Source organism: Centruroides sculpturatus, unplaced genomic scaffold (genome assembly GCF_000671375.1).
Source record: "Centruroides sculpturatus isolate CEXI.00-Female unplaced genomic scaffold, Cexi_2.0 scaffold836, whole genome shotgun sequence".
Classification (NCBI taxonomy): Eukaryota; Metazoa; Arthropoda; class Arachnida; order Scorpiones; family Buthidae; genus Centruroides; species Centruroides sculpturatus.
Window position 1 is genome coordinate 117802 of NW_019385265.1, and position 22178 is coordinate 139979.

General features: G+C 31.3%; 1 long non-coding RNA gene across 1 annotated transcript in view; it reads left to right on the forward strand.

Annotated features, from left to right (window-relative positions):
* The window catches only part of LOC111636868, a 78035-nt gene extending 74234 nt beyond the window's left edge, over positions 1 to 3801 (forward strand). Inside the window, exon 4 of the long non-coding RNA XR_002758605.1 lies at positions 3665 to 3801. This is a non-coding gene — a long non-coding RNA (uncharacterized LOC111636868). The remainder of the gene's footprint in view (positions 1 to 3664) is intronic.
* Positions 3802 to 22178: the final 18377 nt, after the last annotated feature.

Consider the following 22178-nt stretch of genomic DNA (forward strand, 5'->3'; position numbering starts at 1 on the left):
AATTAACAATTGACTTTTTAACACATTAAATAACTCTTCGAGTTTTAATTAATGCGTCTGACTATTTAAACAATATTACAATACAAATGACAAATATTTTTAAAATCTTTTAATATAAAATTAAAAAATTATTTTAGAGACTTAAAACAATTTTATTAAATTAAAATTTATTATTATTCTGCTATTTACTTAATAAGATAATTTCTGTACAAAAATAGAATATTTAAATCTTGATTTAAATTTGCGAAAATATATAAACTTTTTAATATATGCAATATGCAATACTAATACACAATAACAAACGCTAATGATTAATATTACGTCGAATTCATCGACTAATTTTAGTGCAAAACAGTAAAAAATAGGATGCGATTTGAAAAAAAAATTGTAGATGTATATACAGTATTTCCACTGTTGTGTCCGTCGGTCCGTCGATTCTTAATCTCGAGAACGGAGTTAGATAGATGAAAAACGGGACCAGATATGAAAACCTCATGGCAGGAACCCTCGATTAACTATATACGAATATTCGACGAAAACCGAAAGTCATGTTATTTCAATTCAAACATTTTTTCTTGAAAGGTGTTAGATACACGACTGACACGACTCTACTGTTAAAGGAAAAATATGATGTACAGGGGCAAGACACTACTAATTTGAGATGGAGAGCATATATTTTAAATTAAATAATTAACAAATATGATTAAAAATTGCAGTTTGGCATTGTGACGATGCACAATAAATAATTTGTCGCTTATTTTACATTAATCTTAATATCTGTAGCTAAATTATTATATTTCAGGGGTAAGAATGGTATTGGTCACTGTTTCAGTCTTAAAATATGGGGGTTCAGCACATATTTTACGCAGGAGTTGCAATTTATTCAAAATATCTAAGCGTAAAGTATATAAACAATACTTTACGCTTAGATATTTTGTCTAATTATAACATATCCAATATAAATAACCAGCAGGTAAGCACGGTGTTGCCCGGGCAAAGAATAAGAACAAACATTAAGGATATTAGATTATTTCATACTTCTAATTTTTCTATTTATTATATTATAGTATTTGATTTATATAGTAATATCACATAACTTTTGTAGTATAGTTTAATCTTATTTTACGTAAGGGTTTAGCACACCGAGTGACCAATGTAACACATTTTAAAAATTCTTTAAATTGTGTACAGTAGAAGAATAAAGAATTTTTAAAATGTGTTAGGTATGTCACTCGGTGTGATAAATCCTTACATAAGATAACTTTTGTAGTTATATAAATCAAATACTACGATATAACAAATATTAAAACGAAAATCATATAAATAGTTTGGTTATTTCAGTCTACCATTGTCACGTTTATGGCGATACTCGGATGGTACGAAATAGCACAATTTCATCGGTCACTTAGACTTATTGAAAATACGCTATCTTAAAAAATTTAAGATATCGTATTTTTTTCTAATGTTAACTCATAGTCGAATATCAAATGGTGATCTGGTAAAGAATCTAATTTCGCGATTAACGGACCAAATATTTAAACTCGCATCCTCGAAAACCACTTAAAACATATATTGTGCAGGCCGGTAACCTCGTATTATGTATTCGAATGCCACCATACTGCTGGGTCCAATAGAAAGAAGGAGCTGTTGCAGACGGAGATTGAAGTTAATTCGACCAAAAGTAGTATTAGTCCTTCTTCCGGGAGAAAGAGGTCAACGACTACTATTTATTACTGATCTACTATTAATATTTAATATTATAATATTATAATCTAATATTTGAAAAGCGATCCGTGTTGTATAGGTTGTGGCCCGGCATATGATCGAAATTGATAACCTTAACGTCCGAAAGACTTGATATAAGACTTGTTTAAATAAAAATTCCCGTAAAAATACGAGAATAATTGCTTTTATGTGATCCCGTAAAAACTTGGTGAAACCAGGTTGAAAAGTAAAATCATCTGAGTACTAGAATTTTTTAAAAGTTGTAGCATAAGAATACTGGAAGCAGATTTGACAGTAAGATTCAACATGTGAATAAAGTGCACATTACACAAACTAAATTGACAGAAAATTTTGAACGAAGCAATGTCGCCTTGATAATAAATAGAAAAAAGAAACATCGACACAGTAAAAGATTTCCAGTTCTACTTTTTGCTTTAAAATCGTTGCACATACTGTACATTAATTTGGCTGAACGTTAGAACATCTTAAGCAGTATCAGTGAAAGAAGTTTAGAGCAATGGCTTATGACTTACTAAGGAGAGATGAAATCAGGGGAGAGGGAGAGGGAGGGATGACCAGGTTTTCTGGTAGTTAAACATGTCCTCGTAAATATTGCGTTTATAGAAAAATTATTAGAATTGGTTTGGTTAATTTGGTTTATTATTAGAATTGGTTTGGTTAATTTGGTTTATTATTAGAATTGGTTTGGATTATTTGGTTTATTATTAGAATTGGTTTGGATTATTTGGTTTATTATTAGAATTGGTTTGGTTAATTTGGTTTGTTATTAGAATTGGTTTGGTTTATCGCAACGTGACACGTGAGCGATCACGTGCCAAGGAAGATGCATCTGAGAAAGACTTATGTAAATGTAATCCCAATTTAAATGTTACTAACGCGTAGAAAACCCAGAAAACTCCACGCGGGCAGCCGTTGACCATACGTGAACGTACGATCGACTATCGGTATTCGGTGGTTTTAGCCACTCGGTTACTGCAGGTACTGTAAATTTCTACTGTCTTCCGTCCGTCTCTGTCCTTAAGGACAGACAGAGACGGACGGAAGACAATTCTCGAAATTTAGGAAGGACAGAAGGAGTTAGATTAAAGTCGAGACCAGACATGGAAATCGTAAGAGAAAGAGGACCAGATTAACTATATATGAACTTCCAATTTCTAGAGCAAATCACGTTATTTCAATTCAAAAATTTTTTTCCGAACCGATTTAGATACCTAATCGGCACGACTCTATTGCTAGCAGGAAAAGTATGACGTGCAGGAGCAAAACACTACAACACTACACGCAGGCAAGTTCTTTGTGCTACCTATCGCAGTAATGGCGTAATGGCGAATGTATATCGCGCAGTATCTTTATCGCAGTAATTCAGTGAATACAATAAATACTTTTTAAAATTATATCCTTTTTTATAAGAATTATATTTAATTAATTATTTTGTTAATATTTTTTCCAATAAACGGCGTTACATGTAAAACCAACAATTAAATGTAGACAAGAAATTAATCCACCTAAAAAAATTCAATCGATAATTTGGGGTGGGATACGACATTACATAAATTAGAAATATTTGAACGTAACTTCCGGGTTTTGTAGCAATTGATCGAACGGCCTAGGCATGTATAGCGAACAAAGAAACAAACATTCTCATTTATATATAGATGATATAATTAAATGTTATCATCTTAATCTTAATGTATGTAGATGCTAGTCTTTTGTCAGTTTTTATGATATTAACATATAAAATGAATACATAAATGTTTCAAAATATATCTAATTACAATAGTTTCTAATTTTAAATTAATTTAATTATAGAAATTATATTTTATGAAAATAACTTAATGTCACTAAACATTAAACATACAAAACAAATTTGTTAATCTATGTCTACTTTCTTTTAACTCTCCACCCTGTGGGCACTAAGAAGTGCCTCTTTTTAGCAATCCCATTATGGGGTAGCCGGGTGGTGAGGACGAGGCTCGACATATCCAGGCAGACCAGTGCTAAAAAATTCCTGGGGATTTTTCGAACTGTCCGGATTCGACCCCAAATTCCCCAGACCAGTAGCTGCCACCTCGACTGCTTGGCCATCCGGCAGTCAAATTATGTTTACTGTACTTATGTAATAATTTAAAAGTGTTTTCATATTCGAATTATACTGTATATCTCTATGATTATAAGTAAATAGGAATGACACGTCCAATGTGTAAAAGTTGAAAGTAAAAAAAATTAAATAATTATAACATAATATATATATTGTACAGAAAATTGGACATCATACTGTATATTCAAGTACTGTACTGTACATGTTTCTAATTTTACTTCTTTTCTATATTATAATGAAATAAAATAAAATAAAAACGATTTTATAAATTTGAGTCAATAAATAACACTTCTCAATCATGTATAATGAAATATATTTGTGCATTGATTATACAATAATTAATAAACAAATAAATTGATTTAGCTTAATATTATGTATTCGTCGAAAAAAGTGTTCCAAAAGTTAATTTGCGAAATTACGAACGTTGATATAGGCCTATAATTGCATAATTTACGAAATTAAGATTTTTAAAGATAAATTGAAAAATATATTTTAAGATTAAATTGTAAATTTTCAGTAGACAGATATATATTCTGTAAATTTCGAAACAACACCGTGTGTTTGAACGTCTTTAAACTACAAGGAAATTTGTAGATATGCAAAAGGTATTGCATTTCGGTTTTGTTATTTTTTCCATTCCTTTCAGTCCACTGTCTTAATTTACAGAACATATAGTATCTGTCTAGTGAATTTTTACATAGTAATATCCAGTAAGTGAGTGATATTAAATTTATAAAATTTAAAATTGTAATTTTCACTTTTATATTTTGTATGATTTGTGTCTTCTGTTCTGTACATTATAACTATCTGATAAATTTGTATATTAAATTATATTTCAGATGCTCGTAATTAAAATTAAAATTCAAAAATTGATCATTTTACGTCGCTGTATTTTTGTATTTAACATTGCTGTTTAAAGTGTATGTATGTAGTTAACATATTTAAAAAATAGTTTAACACAATGACTGCTACACTAGAATTTGTTTCCGTAGGGCCGCGGTACGAAAATGGAATAAAAACTTCGAAAACCAAACGATCCTTTCTAATTTAATAAAAACCGTGTTATTTTTTTATAGTTTTTTCTGCTTGAGATATAGGTAACTCACAGCGATAGAATCAATTTTTACAGTACACATTATGTGAGTTGTATGTGACTAACGAAATACTTGTAGAATTTACCACTTTAAGTGTAATTTAAAGTTAAAAATAAATATAAAAACGAAATTTATCCACGATTTTAGTTTTGCATTGTCAATATTAATTTTAACAATAAAAACATTAACAAGTAAGATTTTTACGAACTAACTGCAGTGCCTCGCCTATCATTTGACATGTATGATACATCATGGCACAATGAGATTCCTGCCCACCATGCGGCTCCGAAAGTAAAGAGACGTATAAATTATAATATTATGCAATGCTTTCAAAAATAATAGAACATACAGTTTTTGCCTAGAAATTCTTTATTATTCTCATGTAACTTTAATGAAATTTTCTAGTAATTTTTCTAGTAAGATATCGACAATTATAGCACAAGATTGGATAAAAATAATTAATAAACAAAAGAGTTAGATACTATTGGCAAAAATAGAATCTCCAACATTATTAGAACATCTTGACTTATTTATTATTTATTAGAACATCTTGACTTATTAATTAAAATTAATAGATGATTTTGCTACCATCTTTGGAAACAAGCTGAAAAATACGAGTAGACATTGAATTAATCAAAGATTGCAATCGTTCTTGTGGAATATTTTCCCATGCTTCCATGAGAGCAGCCTTTATTCGAGCTACAATCCTGTATTGCATTCCACTGCTATATATTTGGAAAACGAAGTCATCCCAAATATTTTTAATTGGGTTAAAATCTGCACTAAGGGCTGGCTAGTCCAAAAATCGGACGTTCTTGCTCTGAAAAAAGGATAATGTTGATTTTGATACATGGAATCTTGCATTTTCCTGCATGAATTCAGTCCTGTCCAACAATTTTTCTCCATAAGTTTTGAGCTGCTTCCAGACAAGCTCCAGATAAATTTGAGAATTGTTTCGATCTTCAATAAATAATAGATCTATCTTTCCATTCTTTCCAATTCCCGCCCATGTCATGAATGTACCACCACCAGCTACTTCTCTTTTGTCTGCCCAATAATACTTAAAACAATCAGATCCGTTGAGATTCCACTTTTCTCACTCGAGAAAATTAATTTTCGCCATCCTTCCTATCTTTCAAACTTGTTTCTGGAAAACTGTAATAGAAGTTGTTTGTGTTTCTCCTTGAGCTGGTTGCCTGTCTTCATTTTGATGAAAGAAACATTGTCTGTTGATCTCAAAACATTATGCACTATTGATTTACTGCAGCTCAGCTTCAATTCATTTTTGATTTTTTGAACGGATGTGTTTTCTTACAGTGCACGTCGAACAATTGCACGTCATTCTACAGTTGTTGTTGAACTCTTGCGCCAACTGTTTCGTTTTGCAGTTCGTTGCTTCTTATTACAGTATTGAAATACTTTGAGATTGTTGAATGAGGTCTTCCCAAATTTTTAGCAATCCAACTTACTTTACTGCCTTCCTGGTGAAACATACAAATTTTGATTTTCTCCTCTACAGTTAGGTCCTTTCCACATCCCATTTTTAATAGTAAGGTACTGTGCAATATACTAAACCTTTCTCTTCACTTGATGATTGTATTTTATGCAAATTTGATGGATTCCAATCATTACTTTCTATGTAAGTAATTCTAACCAGTACATGTTCTATCAATGTTGGACATCTTATTTTTGATAATAATATCTAACTCTTTTATAAATACTTTTTCTCAAAACTTATGCAATAATTGTTGATATTTTGCTATCAAATGTACCTGTACTAGAAAATGTCATCAAAGTTACATGAAAATAATAGAGTTTCTAGGCAATCACTGTAGATTCTATTATTGTTGGAAGGACTGTATTGTATGCTTCACAAGGCAAAACTAGCGTGAAACTACCGTTAAATATTTTGCAATTCACAAGGCAGTTGATGTGTTAAAAGAATAAAATATTAGAAATTAATCATTTCTGAAAATGGATATCTTCAGAAAAACATTTTCAAAATATACGTTAGGAGATTATCCTAAATTTTAAAATATATTATAGTTAATCATTAATTAAATATACAATTAAATTGTTTCAATGTTTATTTTAACGATAAATTCAAAATTTTAAAAATATTTTATATCAAATTTTGAATTGAATGAAACTGATCGGTTATGTTATTTACATTTCACCTTTTTGACTAAATAAAAGTTGACTAATCATTTTAGTTTAATTCAAGTTGTTTGATAATTAAAAAAAAAACAGTTTTTAAACTTATTTTGTTTATTGATTGATTTATAAAATTTTATTGATTTTATTTAAAAATTAAATAAATTATTCAAGAAATTTTCAAATTAAACGACATATAAGTAAATATAGGTTTATAAGTTAATAGCTAACTTATAAACAATTTTTATAAATAATTCGTTTATTTCTGATGTACTAAATTCGAATTAATAGTCTTAAATTTATACAAATTTATACTTTTGTAAACAAAAGTAGCTAACAATACGAAAAGTATGGAAATAAATCATCATCTGGATGTTTATTGGATCAATTTCCGAACGACAATGTTCAACCGGTTTGAGTTTGTCACATGGCTTGCGACTTCTATGTCGTTTCGAATCAAACGACAAAAATTGCGTTGGTTGAACCGGCTTTAAAAGTGGTTTTCGATTACTTATATTAAACTCGTTAAGCGGTTAAATATCCCAAACGAACTGAACGTTAATTACAAGTATAGCCTTTTGGAAAATTTTTAAAAGTTAATCCAATGATCGCATCTTAACTGTATTACAATGACAGATCGATTGCTTTAATTATATCAAAATTAACGATTTTAATTAAAAAAACTTAACATTTTTCAAATCTTAATAATTAACTTGTTTCGGTTTTCGTTTAATGGAAAAAATATAGCAAGTAGATTGTTTAAACATTTCGATAATAAATATGTAATTAAAATTAAATTAATAATGTTGCTTCGTGTTTTAAATTCTTTCTTTTGAGAAACACTTCAAAGTTAACAGTTTTTATCTGTTTTTGTTAGTCTTTTATAAAGAGGAGAAGAGGGGAAAAATCAGAAGTAAATGAAGTGAAGAGGGACATGCTTTAGCGTTTTATTAAGAAGTCATTAAAATATTGAAATTTTTCTGTAACAACAAATTTAACGCGTCATTAACAAAGGTGACCCGTTATTTTAGTAGTAATGATGTAATTTAAATATCGAATTATACTCAAGTCGTTCTTGCATTTTGGTTTTTAACGAAATGATATTTTTAAAATTTCTATTTTTTATTATCTAAATTTAGATGTAATTTAATATTTTCCTGTAAAGATGATAATCTAATACAGCGTTTCTCATTGATCCCTGTAAAATTTTAATGGGTAGCGAAATGATACTACGTTTTGTAGAAATATTTGTAATACTTGTATTACTGAAATATTTTCTAAGAACAAACAAAACACGCATCTGTTAAGTACTGAAATCTTTTAATTACTTTTTTCTTATAGTCATTTAGTAATAAACTTAAGCTTATAGAATGTGTGTATATGAAACTGATTTCTCCTTTCTATCTTGAATAACATCAAAATGGATATTTTATGTAAAAATTTCTATTATAAAGCCATTTAAGTTACAATGGTTTTGAAAATATTTCCTTGTTTATTAAAACTTTTACGTTTATTGTCATACATAACAATAAATTATAAAAAAATAAATAAGGGATGAACTTTGGCACAAGCGGATTAATAAATAATCATCAATAATGCATAATTTTATTTCGTTATATAATACACAGTGACTCCTGTTTACTAAATTTCAGGGCTGTGGAGTCGCGTAAAAATCTACCGACTCCAACTCCGACTCCGACTTCGACTTTTCCTTACCATCCGACTCCAACTAGGGGCAGGCTTGTTACCGAAAGACACCCGGAAATTCTGATGTTATCACATGACCTCAGAATAAAATATTCAATAAATAGAGTTGTAATAAAGATAGAGCGTAGAAACTTTTTATTCCAAAGCTAAAAGACTTCTCTAAGTAATACATAAATATGTATTCGATAATTTTTACTTTTCCGGCTGTTATATATAACAGAGGAAAAGTGTAGCGCTCGGTCAAAAAATGACCCCTACCAAATTTTTACATTTTTGGACTCGGGACACCTTGAAATTTCGAGATATGCAAAAGATTCGAGGTTTTTTCTATATGTGTGGATGTTAGACTGTGTGTGGGGGGCATGATTTCGTTCACCCTGTTTGAAGCCTAATAATTTCTGTGGTCAGAGTGGTCAGAATCGGAGTCAGATGGTTTAACACAGGAGTTAGTTATTAAGCGTCAAAGTGGTTGAACTAAATCATGTCCCCATATACATTCTAACATCTTAGGCGAGAACATCTTAACGGGTTTTACTGTACTATTATAAAATGGCAAAAAAGCTTACTTTGAGGGTAGAGACGAGTTTTATTTTATTTTTTTAAATTTTGAACGCTAATAACGAGTAAAATATTCATTAAGAGATATGACACATGACCACTTTTATGTCTTCACCCTGTCGACCTTTAATTAAGAACCAAAATTTAATAGTATTAATGCCCCTTTATACGCAAGCTACAGTGCCACATTTCGTTTCTTAAACTTTACCCATTCTGAGATATTGTTTAATATCTCAGAACAGAAAATAAAGAAATTAAACAAATTAGACGCCAACACACACGCACACGCGAATTTTTCCCCTTCATTGACTTTTTTGAGGGGTTCGAGAGGTCTCCAAACATGTAGATGTGCAAAAAAACAAAAAAAAAACTTGGAGGGTCAAATTTGACACGATTTCAATACTTTTCCGTTTTATATACATAACAAGTTGGTAAGTAAAAGGGAGTCGGAGTCGGCGGATTTTTTGACGACTCCGACTCTGACTCCGACTCCGGCTAAAACATCAAAACTCCACGACTCCGACTTTGACTCCACAACCCTGCTAGATTTGCTTTAAAACACGTTATGGTATTACATTTAGGTCGCCCACAATTACAAGCAAATATATTGGATCGCGTGTGCAAAAAGCTTGAGAAACGCTGATCTAATATTTTAAATGTGCAGTAAATAATAATAATAATATTTGTAATTAATAATATCATCGCATATATAAGTCAAAATTTGTAATTTATTGATATTAATTTGATATATAACAGTAATGTACGGTGTCGTGGCGGAATCGTAGCTCATCGAGATTGGTCAAAATCTGGTTCAATGGGCAACATTTCACGATCCGTTAGATTTGAATGGACGGCGGACCTAACAGAAAGCTACGAAACAGCAGGGAAACTGATTGGTCGAATCACACATATAACTGATCTGCCGATGCACATATATAGATCCGTTTAGGCGGGAAAGTTGGAGTTTGCTGTGGTCTCGCTAAGAAGAAGTCGTTCCACTTGTCGAATAAATTATCGTCTGATTTCGAAGACATCGTCTGACAAACGAGTAGATTCGTCTAGTGATCGACAAGTGTTGATTCCTGGAAGTGCCATCTCATCGTAATGTAACTTTCTTGAACGGACTTATACGGGTTAACATAGGTTCTCCTAGGAACACAAAACAGGTGTCTTCAACCTGAGGCCCGTGCCAAATATGGCCTTCAAGAGTATTTATCAGCTCCGTATTGTGGATTTTCACAGAAGCGTTCTACCAATGATATTCGAATTGATTCAAAGCATTTAAACTTTTCAAAAGTTTCAAAAGTTTTCAAAACTAGAGATCTTGTTGCAAATGATTTTTTCATAAAAACTTATTTAAAGAAGGACATTTGTTAAATGATTAAAAATCTGTCCAAACAAATGTTTGGACAGATTTTTCCGTACTTTTGCGAACAAATCTATCCAAAATGAAACATATAAATTCCAAATATTGAATATTAAAATTCCGTTTATTCTTTGGACCGTGACGGTCCAAAGAATAAACGGAACTTTAATATTGAGTGCCTCAAAATTTATCCCCCGATTTTGAGTTTATAGGAAGAATCGTAAATACTTCCTATAATTCCATGGCATACTACAAGTAAAAATATACAAAAAATCTTGAGTTACAAAGTACATATCAGAAAAAATACTCATTTACTGGAGTTTTATATGTAATGATATTAAAATATCTGAAATTAGTCTATAATCGATTTTTTTTTAATTTCATATTTCGGTTTTATTTCTTAACAATCCGGAAGCCATCCTGGAAAAGGTTTCACACAGTCCTAGCGTGCTAGCGTGAAAAGCATATGATCGAGGTCTCGACTACGTAATCGTAGGTGCACGTAACAGACATACATATATTTCTCGCTTGACAAAAATGAAGATGGAGATTGTGATATGGACTAGTGAGATTTACGCGTGCACTTATACTGTGAAATATGGCTTTCACTGTTTAAACACGAGTTTGCAAACTCGTGCATATGTTAAGTGAAATATGGCTTCAAAGCTTTTACTTTCCGTCTCTGTTATATATAATAAAGGGAAAGTATGGTAATCGATCAAAAAATGACCTGCAATATTTTTACATTTTTTTGACTCGGACCTTAAAACGTCGAGAAATGAAAAAAAAATCGGAGGTTTTTTGTATATGGATTTGTTGGGGAACACGATTTTGTTCACCCTGTTTGAAGCTTTATAACTCATGTGCTTTTTGTCGAAAATTTCTGAAATTTTGCAGGGAGGTTTGTGTATTATAGAGATTGATGCTAGTAAATTTTGGTGGTTAAAGATCGAGGGGGATGAGGAGATAAAGGTTAAGGGTCGTGTGCCATACTTCTAGTAATGTCGGACTAAATGAAGATTTTATTTCTTATTACATTTACAATTTTTAATAAAACGTATCTCTACTCTCAAAATTAAGCTTTTTGTCATTTTATAAAATTAAAAATATAAAAAGTTTTTAATAATAAATTATCGTAACAGATGGCGCAACCAAAATTTTAATTTTTGTCCGGAAATTAAACAACTCGTTGCTAGATTTTTCAGAACTCCTTCTGTCACAAACGTCAGTGGCAATAAACATGTAATAGGCAAATCACTGTCTTTTTTGAGTCAGCACATTTTATCATATTCACGTCATAAACTCTGGGCTTTTGCTCCTCTTGGCATTGTCACTGGTTTAGGAACTCTGATGTAATCAGGCCGTAACCCCCAGAAATAATAACATTCCTTTTATAATCAGTAATTCAACTGTTTGCATTATATCGCCTAGTAAAGATAAAAATACCCACACATACGCCTGTTAACTTAGAATTTTATATATATATTGAAAATAAACGTATGTACAGTTACAAAGGTTCACAAAACAAACATTTACAAAACTTCAGATTTACAAAAGTTCAACACGTATCCACTATCACAGGTCCGTCGAAAAGACACCTTGCGACGAACTAACTCTAGTCATTTACAGTCCAACGAGACGAGACAAGCTTCGGGGCAGCTTCGGCGAACTAAGGTACAACGTGAGTTCACTTTCTGAGTCCACGGTGAACTCGACAAACGTGAGTTCCATAGATGTATTCCAGGCGAACTGAACTTCCCGCCACAACTCAATCCTTTTATAGGATTGAAGCAGCATTGGATTCCACCAATCAGAACTTAGCAGCTCTACAAGACGTCCGCCGATGGCATGATGTCGCTCAACCAATGAGCGGTCGAGGCTTCAAAAGTGGTCTGATCGCCGTTTTTATGGCGACAACCGTCATTAGTCGAACGATTGGAAAAGCGCGGGAAAACCGTGTGCCAGATGATTTTTATCCCGACACACCTATACTTAGGTTTTTTTACCCGACCTAAAAATAAACGATACTGTTAGCTATACTCATTTTAAGTTTTCTTTTTAACATTGATGGATGGATATATACTTAAAGCAGTTGTTATACAGTATCAACATTTAGAATGGGCACATTAGTACTATTATAAAAAATTGCTTTAAGACTTTTTTGATTTAAAAATGCAATCGAAGTGATCAGTGGCATGTATTCTGGCCCTTTCTTTGTGATTTGTCAAATTTTTTTTTTTTGGTGTTTCTGTGATTCTTTTCCTTTTTTTCTAAATTCATCTGCTATTTACGCACTCAGTGAAATTGACTTAATTAATGGTTATGAAGTAAGTTGCAAGTTTATTTGGCAGCCTACATAAGAAATTATACTGTTCCATTAGTTTTGCCCATCGTGTCTAGTCATCTTCGTTTTTCAAAAATTTATTTAATGCCTACTATTGCATTGTTCTTCGGATCTATGCAATAGATTATTGTATCTGCCGGCAACATTCCGAACTTATTAACTAAACTGTCTTTTAATTCTATTGAATGATAATTCTCATTTCCTCAATTCACCTATGAAAGTCTTCAGCCAAAGTAAATCTTTCCACCCACAGTTCTGTGATGTTACTAGGCAATTGTAACGCATTTCGGGTTTTAACATGAAATAAGGACTAATCCCTGGTTTCATCATTATCGTTTGACATCGTTGTTAACTGACAGCAATATTACTGTAACAGCAATCCGTGACAACGAATCGTTTCACCATGCATTTAGCGCAGGAATCTCAAACTCAAACACAGCGAAGTCCCAGTCAAATAAATGTATATTAGACCCACGCTATCTTCATTATTATTCGGTAAACTATAAAACATTCCGTAAATTAAAAAAGAAAGCTATAACAAAGGTCCTTTTGTTGACAGGTCTTTACGACTTACTTAAGCAGTTAGAAGTTTGGATTTTTTCTGTTTTAATCCCCGAAAAGGATCATTGACTTTTATAAAAACATTGAACATTGACTTTTATAAAAGAGCTGCGGGCCGGATATGAAGCCTTAACAGGCTGTCAGTTTGCGATCCTTGTTTTAGCATGTATTGTTAATTAACATAGACTATATGACATTGCTTTTTTTATTCATATTCCGGGATATACAGTACGTTCACTAGTCAATACAAATGACTCGAGGGTGATTTTATTGTTATCAAGTACTTAAAAGATGGCAGCAATCGAAGGGAATCGACGATGGCAACCAGATTATTCGAAAAGAGAAATTGAATTAGCGTCACCAACCATGTAAAACAACGATGAAAATAATAATGTTAAAATATAGATTAAACAAAATATATATAGTCTATAGTAAAACCTGTTCAAAATGAAAATCTTTCTAAATGGGAAAAATTCGGATGGAGCGATTTTCTATATTAAAAAATTGTGCAAAACGGAGTAATATTTTATAATATTATTATAATTGGACAGATTTTTCCGTACTTTTGCGAACAAATCTATCCAAAATGAAACATATAAATTCCAAATATTGAATATTAAAATTCCGTTTATTCTTTGGACCGTGACGGTCCAAAGAATAAACGGAACTTTAATATTGAGTGCCTCAAAATTTATCCCCCGATTTTGAGTTTATAGGAAGAATCGTAAATACTTCCTATAATTCCATGGCATACTACAAGTAAAAATATACAAAAAATCTTGAGTTACAAAGTACATATCAGAAAAAATACTCATTTACTGGAGTTTTATATGTAATGATATTAAAATATCTGAAATTAGTCTATAATCGATTTTTTTTTAATTTCATATTTCGGTTTTATTTCTTAACAATCCGGAAGCCATCCTGGAAAAGGTTTCACACAGTCCTAGCGTGCTAGCGTGAAAAGCATATGATCGAGGTCTCGACTACGTAATCGTAGGTGCACGTAACAGACATACATATATTTCTCGCTTGACAAAAATGAAGATGGAGATTGTGATATGGACTAGTGAGATTTACGCGTGCACTTATACTGTGAAATATGGCTTTCACTGTTTAAACACGAGTTTGCAAACTCGTGCATATGTTAAGTGAAATATGGCTTCAAAGCTTTTACTTTCCGTCTCTGTTATATATAATAAAGGGAAAGTGTGGTAATCGATCAAAAAATGACCTGCAATATTTTTACATTTTTTTGACTCGGACCTTAAAACGTCGAGAAATGAAAAAAAAATCGGAGGTTTTTTGTGTATGGATTTGTTGGGGAACACGATTTTGTTCACCCTGTTTGAAGCTTTATAACTCGTGCTTTTTGTCGAAAATTTCTGAAATTTTGCAGGGAGGTTTGTGTATTATAGAGATTGATGCTAGTAAATTTTGGTGGTTAAAGATCGAGGGGGATGAGGAGATAAAGGTTAAGGGTCGTGTGCCATACTTCTAGTAATGTCGGACTAAATGAAGATTTTATTTCTTATTACATTTACAATTTTTAATAAAACGTATCTCTACTCTCAAAATTAAGCTTTTTGTCATTTTATAAAATTAAAAATATAAAAAGTTTTTAATAATAAATTATCGTAACAGATGGCGCAACCAAAATTTTAATTTTTGTCCGGAAATTAAACAACTCGTTGCTAGATTTTTCAGAACTCCTTCTGTCACAAACGTCAGTGGCAATAAACATGTAATAGGCAAATCACTGTCTTTTTTGAGTCAGCACATTTTATCATATTCACGTCATAAACTCTGGGCTTTTGCTCCTCTTGGCATTGTCNAACATATTTATTAATCTAAACTAACAGCAATAAGTGATTTATTTCCAATAACTAGACAATTATTTGATGTAAGAAAAACAATTTAACTTCACACAAACTCATCTAGACGTTAAAAGTTATATTATCTATATCAGAATTGACCTTTTGCTTAATTAACTGGAACTGTCTTCGATCAGTTCATTAACTGCAGGAAATTCGAGATTCCGACATTATAACTGAATGTTCAAAACGTGAGTAGATTACGTTTTACTACGTACCGTAATAATAAGAGTAGAACCTATTACTTGAAAAATCGAAAAGAATTTTTTATTTTCTCTGTCATGAAATAAAAAAGAGAAAAGATAAATTGCCTTTCATGATCTTTTTTCTTAATTTACTTATTGTCAATGGGGAATGAATCCATTAATTGTAATTCTCTCTTCATCAACGACTTTAATTACTCTGTGTTTACATGCGAGTTGATGTTGACTACTATTTCATAGAGGATCTATTACATAGAAAAGAAATGACATGAAGAAAACTGTATATCAAAATATATAAGTAATTAATATTATTTATTTTCAGTCAAAATATATTTAAGGTAAATGTTGCTATAATTATGATAAATGGCTTCATCTTAAAAATTATATTATTGCCTATCTTTGCAATAATGAACATAAAGAAGAAGGTAACTTTGTAACTAAAAAAGTAAATATTAAGAAATTATATTAGTTGTAGACACAACATATGCTTCTTCAATTAAAAACAGTAGTATAATTTAATATTCTTATGACTTAAAATTAATTATATAAGATTTGGATATCTAAATTCTGTTCAAAAATTAGGAAAATAATCATTTCTAAAAAATATAATTCTAATTTTACTTGATTAAGAAGTTCATCGATAACTCGTGATGTATTTGTCAAATCAGACAGTCTGTTAAAGTATAAAATTATGTTGTAAATAGAATTGGTAAATAATATCTAATAATTTTTCCCCTTCGAAATAAAGAAATGGTAATCACTTGTCTAATTACATTCAGTATTGATTGAATCTTCACAAATTTTGTATTTTCCACTTTATTTTACTAAAATTAACTATTAATTCATTTTATTAGAATAACTTAAGTTATGTTTGTTTTATTTGCAAATTAAAAATATGTATATTGGCTATATATATTGTAAATACAATTTGCTATTAATTTTTATGAATTAAATATTTCTTAAAAACGGCAAAGAAAGTCGATTGATGCTTTAATATACGTATATCTGTATACTTTTTAAGTGTTTAATTATTTGATAATAAAAGTTACTGGACGACTAACAGGTTCTTAAATTGCACCAGAGTATCCAAAAATCACACTCAAAAATATAAAGCTCAAGAAGTATTGAATAATTTTTGCTGTATGGAGTGTAAGCTATTATAGGTTCCAACTTTAAGAGGCCAGATAATATATTAAAGCCCTATAATATGGCGGCCAAATACAGTAGAGCGTCGATTTTCCGAATAAATTAGGGACTGGGGTTGTCCGGATAACTGATATTTCGGATAACGAATCATGTACGAAAAAATAGTTTAACGTATCCGATTTCGAAATTTATCTCCGTTGCGTGTCGCTTCGTGTTGAATTTTCGTCGATGTTAAGCCTAACAAAGATTATTGTATCGTTAAAAATTATTTTTTTATTTTGTACAAACAAAATAAATATATTGAAAAATATAAAAATAATAAAAAATTATACTTCAGATGTTAATTTAGTATCAAAAACGTAAAATATTTGAGTAGCCCAAGACATANTATATATATAGGCTATATATATATAAATTACGTGCCTATATATATATAGGCACGTAAACAAAGTATTCCTAGAACTAGTACATTTTGAAGGAAAATAGTACATTTTTTGATGGCGCTTCAGTACGTTTTGAAATTTCATTGCGGCAACACTGGTGTGCAATCTATGGCACCAAAACTTCCCGGAAATTTTGCAATTTGTTTGAATTGATATATGACTTTTATAAATTCTTGACAATGTATTGAGAAAAAATATATCGTTCTCTTAACTTTGCAACTGTTTTGGAGACATTCAACGCTGTCCTGTAAACAGTTGATTTTCCTACACCAATGTGTGATTATGATTTGATTCATAAAATGCAGCGGACTTCGTTATACTGTACTTGGATTTTTGGTCTAATATTTCATGCTCACTTGTTTCTTAAAATTGTAGTTTTTTCCTCGGAATATTGGTTTAAATCCCGTCGACAGACCTATGACTTATTTTATATCAGCAAATTTATTTCTCCTAAATTGTTCAATTAAAATTGTAGTCAAAATTTAGAACTTATATATGTATCCCTTTATCTAGACGTTTGTTCTTCATTCCCTTTTTTTTTTTGTATATGTTTTCTTCCAGCTTCTTCCACTTAGCAGAGTATCGGAAGCTAATGCTTATTTCCTGAACGCCTTATATATATGTGTGAAAAGTGAATAATTTTTAAATCAATAGTGAATTGAGTTTATAAGTAATTTCTAGTGATAAAATTGTGATTTAATCAAAGTTAAAATAAAATGCCAGTACTTGTAAAACTTGGCGTTGATTTTACAATTGTCTAAAAGCATTAATATATCGTCTGATTTCGAAGACATCGTCTGACAAACGAGTAGATTCGTCTAGTGATCGACAAGTGTTGATTCCTGGAAGTGCCATCTCATCGTAATGTAACTTTCTTGAACGGACTTATACGGGTTAACATAGATTCTCCTAGGAACACAAAACAGGTGTCTTCAACCTGAGGCCCGTGCCAAATATGGCCTTCAAGAGTATTTATCAGCTCCGTATTGTGGATTTTCACAGAAGCGTTCTACCAATGATATTCGAATTGATTCAAAGCATTTAAACTTTTCAAAAGTTTCAAAAGTTTTCAAAACTAGAGATCTTGTTGCAAATGATTTTTTCATAAAAACTTATTTAAAGAAGGACATTTGTTAAATGATTAAAAATCTGTCCAAACAAATGTTTGGACAGATTTTTCCGTACTTTTGCGAACAAATCTATCCAAAATGAAACATATAAATTCCAAATATTGAATATTAAAATTCCGTTTATTCTTTGGACCGTGACGGTCCAAAGAATAAACGGAACTTTAATATTGAGTGCCTCAAAATTTATCCCCCGATTTTGAGTTTATAGGAAGAATCGTAAATACTTCCTATAATTCCATGGCATACTACAAGTAAAAATATACAAAAAATCTTGAGTTACAAAGTACATATCAGAAAAAATACTCATTTACTGGAGTTTTATATGTAATGATATTAAAATATCTGAAATTAGTCTATAATCGATTTTTTTTTAATTTCATATTTCGGTTTTATTTCTTAACAATCCGGAAGCCATCCTGGAAAAGGTTTCACACAGTCCTAGCGTGCTAGCGTGAAAAGCATATGATCGAGGTCTCGACTACGTAATCGTAGGTGCACGTAACAGACATACATATATTTCTCGCTTGACAAAAATGAAGATGGAGATTGTGATATGGACTAGTGAGATTTACGCGTGCACTTATACTGTGAAATATGGCTTTCACTGTTTAAACACGAGTTTGCAAACTCGTGCATATGTTAAGTGAAATATGGCTTCAAAGCTTTTACTTTCCGTCTCTGTTATATATAATAAAGGGAAAGTGTGGTAATCGATCAAAAAATGACCTGCAATATTTTTACATTTTTTTGACTCGGACCTTAAAACGTCGAGAAATGAAAAAAAAATCGGAGGTTTTTTGTGTATGGATTTGTTGGGGAACACGATTTTGTTCACCCTGTTTGAAGCTTTATAACTCGTGCTTTTTGTCGAAAATTTCTGAAATTTTGCAGGGAGGTTTGTGTATTATAGAGATTGATGCTAGTAAATTTTGGTGGTTAAAGATCGAGGGGGATGAGGAGATAAAGGTTAAGGGTCGTGTGCCATACTTCTAGTAATGTCGGACTAAATGAAGATTTTATTTCTTATTACATTTACAATTTTTAATAAAACGTATCTCTACTCTCAAAATTAAGCTTTTTGTCATTTTATAAAATTAAAAATATAAAAAGTTTTTAATAATAAATTATCGTAACAGATGGCGCAACCAAAATTTTAATTTTTGTCCGGAAATTAAACAACTCGTTGCTAGATTTTTCAGAACTCCTTCTGTCACAAACGTCAGTGGCAATAAACATGTAATAGGCAAATCACTGTCTTTTTTGAGTCAGCACATTTTATCATATTCACGTCATAAACTCTGGGCTTTTGCTCCTCTTGGCATTGTCACTGGTTTAGGAACTCTGATGTAATCAGGCCGTAACCCCCAGAAATAATAACATTCCTTTTATAATCAGTAATTCAACTGTTTGCATTATATCGCCTAGTAAAGATAAAAATACCCACACATACGCCTGTTAACTTAGAATTTTATATATATATTGAAAATAAACGTATGTACAGTTACAAAGGTTCACAAAACAAACATTTACAAAACTTCAGATTTACAAAAGTTCAACACGTATCCACTATCACAGGTCCGTCGAAAAGACACCTTGCGACGAACTAACTCTAGTCATTTACAGTCCAACGAGACGAGACAAGCTTCGGGGCAGCTTCGGCGAACTAAGGTCCAACGTGAGTTCACTTTCTGAGTCCACGGTGAACTCGACAAACGTGAGTTCCATAGATGTATTCCAGGCGAACTGAACTTCCCACCACAACTCAATCCTTTTATAGGATTGAAGCAGCATTGGATTCCACCAATCAGAACTTAGCAGCTCTACAAGACGTCCGCCGATGGCATGATGTCGCTCAACCAATGAGCGGTCGAGTCTTCAAAAGTGGTCTGATCGCCGTTTTTATGGCGACAACCGTCATTAGTCGAACGATTGGAAAAGCGCGGGAAAACCGTGTGCCAGATGATTTTTATCCCGACACACCTATACTTAGGTTTTTTTACCCGACCTAAAAATAAACGATACTGTTAGCTATACTCATTTTAAGTTTTCTTTTTAACATTGATGGATGGATATACACTTAAAGCAGTTGTTATACAGTATCAACATTTAGAATGGGCACATTAGTACTATTATAAAAAATTGCTTTAAGACTTTTTTGATTTAAAAATGCAATCGAAGTGATCAGTGGCATGTATTCTGGCCCTTTCTTTGTGATTTGTCAAATTTTTTTTGTTTGGTGTTTCTGTGATTCTTTTCCTTTTTTTCTAAATTCATCTGCTATTTACGCACTCAGTGAAATTGACTTAATTAATGGTTATGAAGTAAGTTGCAAGTTTATTTGGCAGCCTACATAAGAAATTATACTGTTCCATTAGTTTTGCCCATCGTGTCTAGTCATCTTCGTTTTTCAAAAATTTATTTAATGCCTACTATTGCATTGTTCTTCGGATCTATGCAATAGATTATTGTATCTGCCGGCAACATTCCGAACTTATTAACTAAACTGTCTTTTAATTCTATTGAATGATAATTCTCATTTCCTCAATTCACCTATGAAAGTCTTCAGCCAAAGTAAATCTTTCCACCCACAGTTCTGTCATGTTACTAGGCAATTGTAACGCATTTCGGGTTTTAACATGAAATAAGAACTAATCCCTGGGTCATCATTATCGTTTGATATCGTTGTTGACTGACAGCAATATTACTGTAACAGCAATCCGTGACAACGAATCGTTTCACCATGCATTTAGCGCAGGAATCTCAAACTCAAACACAGCGAAGTCCCAGTCAAATAAATGTATATTAGACCCACGCTATCTTCATTATTATTCGGTAAACTATAAAACATTCCGTAAATTAAAAAAGAAAGCTCTAACAAAGGTCCTTTTGTTGACAGGTCTTTACGACTTACATAAGCAGTTAGAAGTTTGGATTTTTTCTGTTTTAATCCCTGTATGATGTTAGAAACATTGGTTTTTAGAAAAGAAATCATTAAGGCTGCAGGCTGGATATAAAGCCATAAAGGGTCATATCCTGCCCATGGGCCACTAGTTTGTGACCTCTGTGATAGATTATTAGGATTTTTGTATTTTTTCAAAATTCAATAAGTTATATGCATTCCAAGCATTTTGTAGTAATGTATTCATCTATCTAACTCCATTCTCGGGATTAAGGAAGGATAGACAGATAAGTGGACAGAGATGGATGATAGTGGGAATTTATAGGTCTACAATTTTTTTCAAATTGCAGCCCAGTTACTTTCTACATATGTACTGTATTTTTGGTCTTTAACACATTAAAAGTCCAAACCAATTTCAGTTTGGGGAATACNATCAAAAGTAAATTTCAAATTTTTCTGAAACTCATAAATTTAGGTTTAATTTTAAAAAATAAATAAGTTAATAACTTGATTTATTTTAAGCAGGTTTATTTAATATTTTATAAAGTGGAAGTGGGGAAAAAGATAAAGCGATCGTTTTTAATATTGAATGATAATTTATGCGAATTCAGTTTCCTCTAGAAACGTTATCATTTTCCAACTTTCTGTAATCAGAAATTTTTCGTATCATTTCATTTGATCTACGAAATATATTTTCAATGAATTTTTCCACAAAAATCACTTAGAGAGATAACATTGATTTACTTGCATATTAAGAAATCTCATAGTTAATGTGAAAAGAAAATTTAAGTATATGCAAAATATTTCATTTATGTATCAAATAAATTTAATAAACATTCATTTAATCAAGAATGA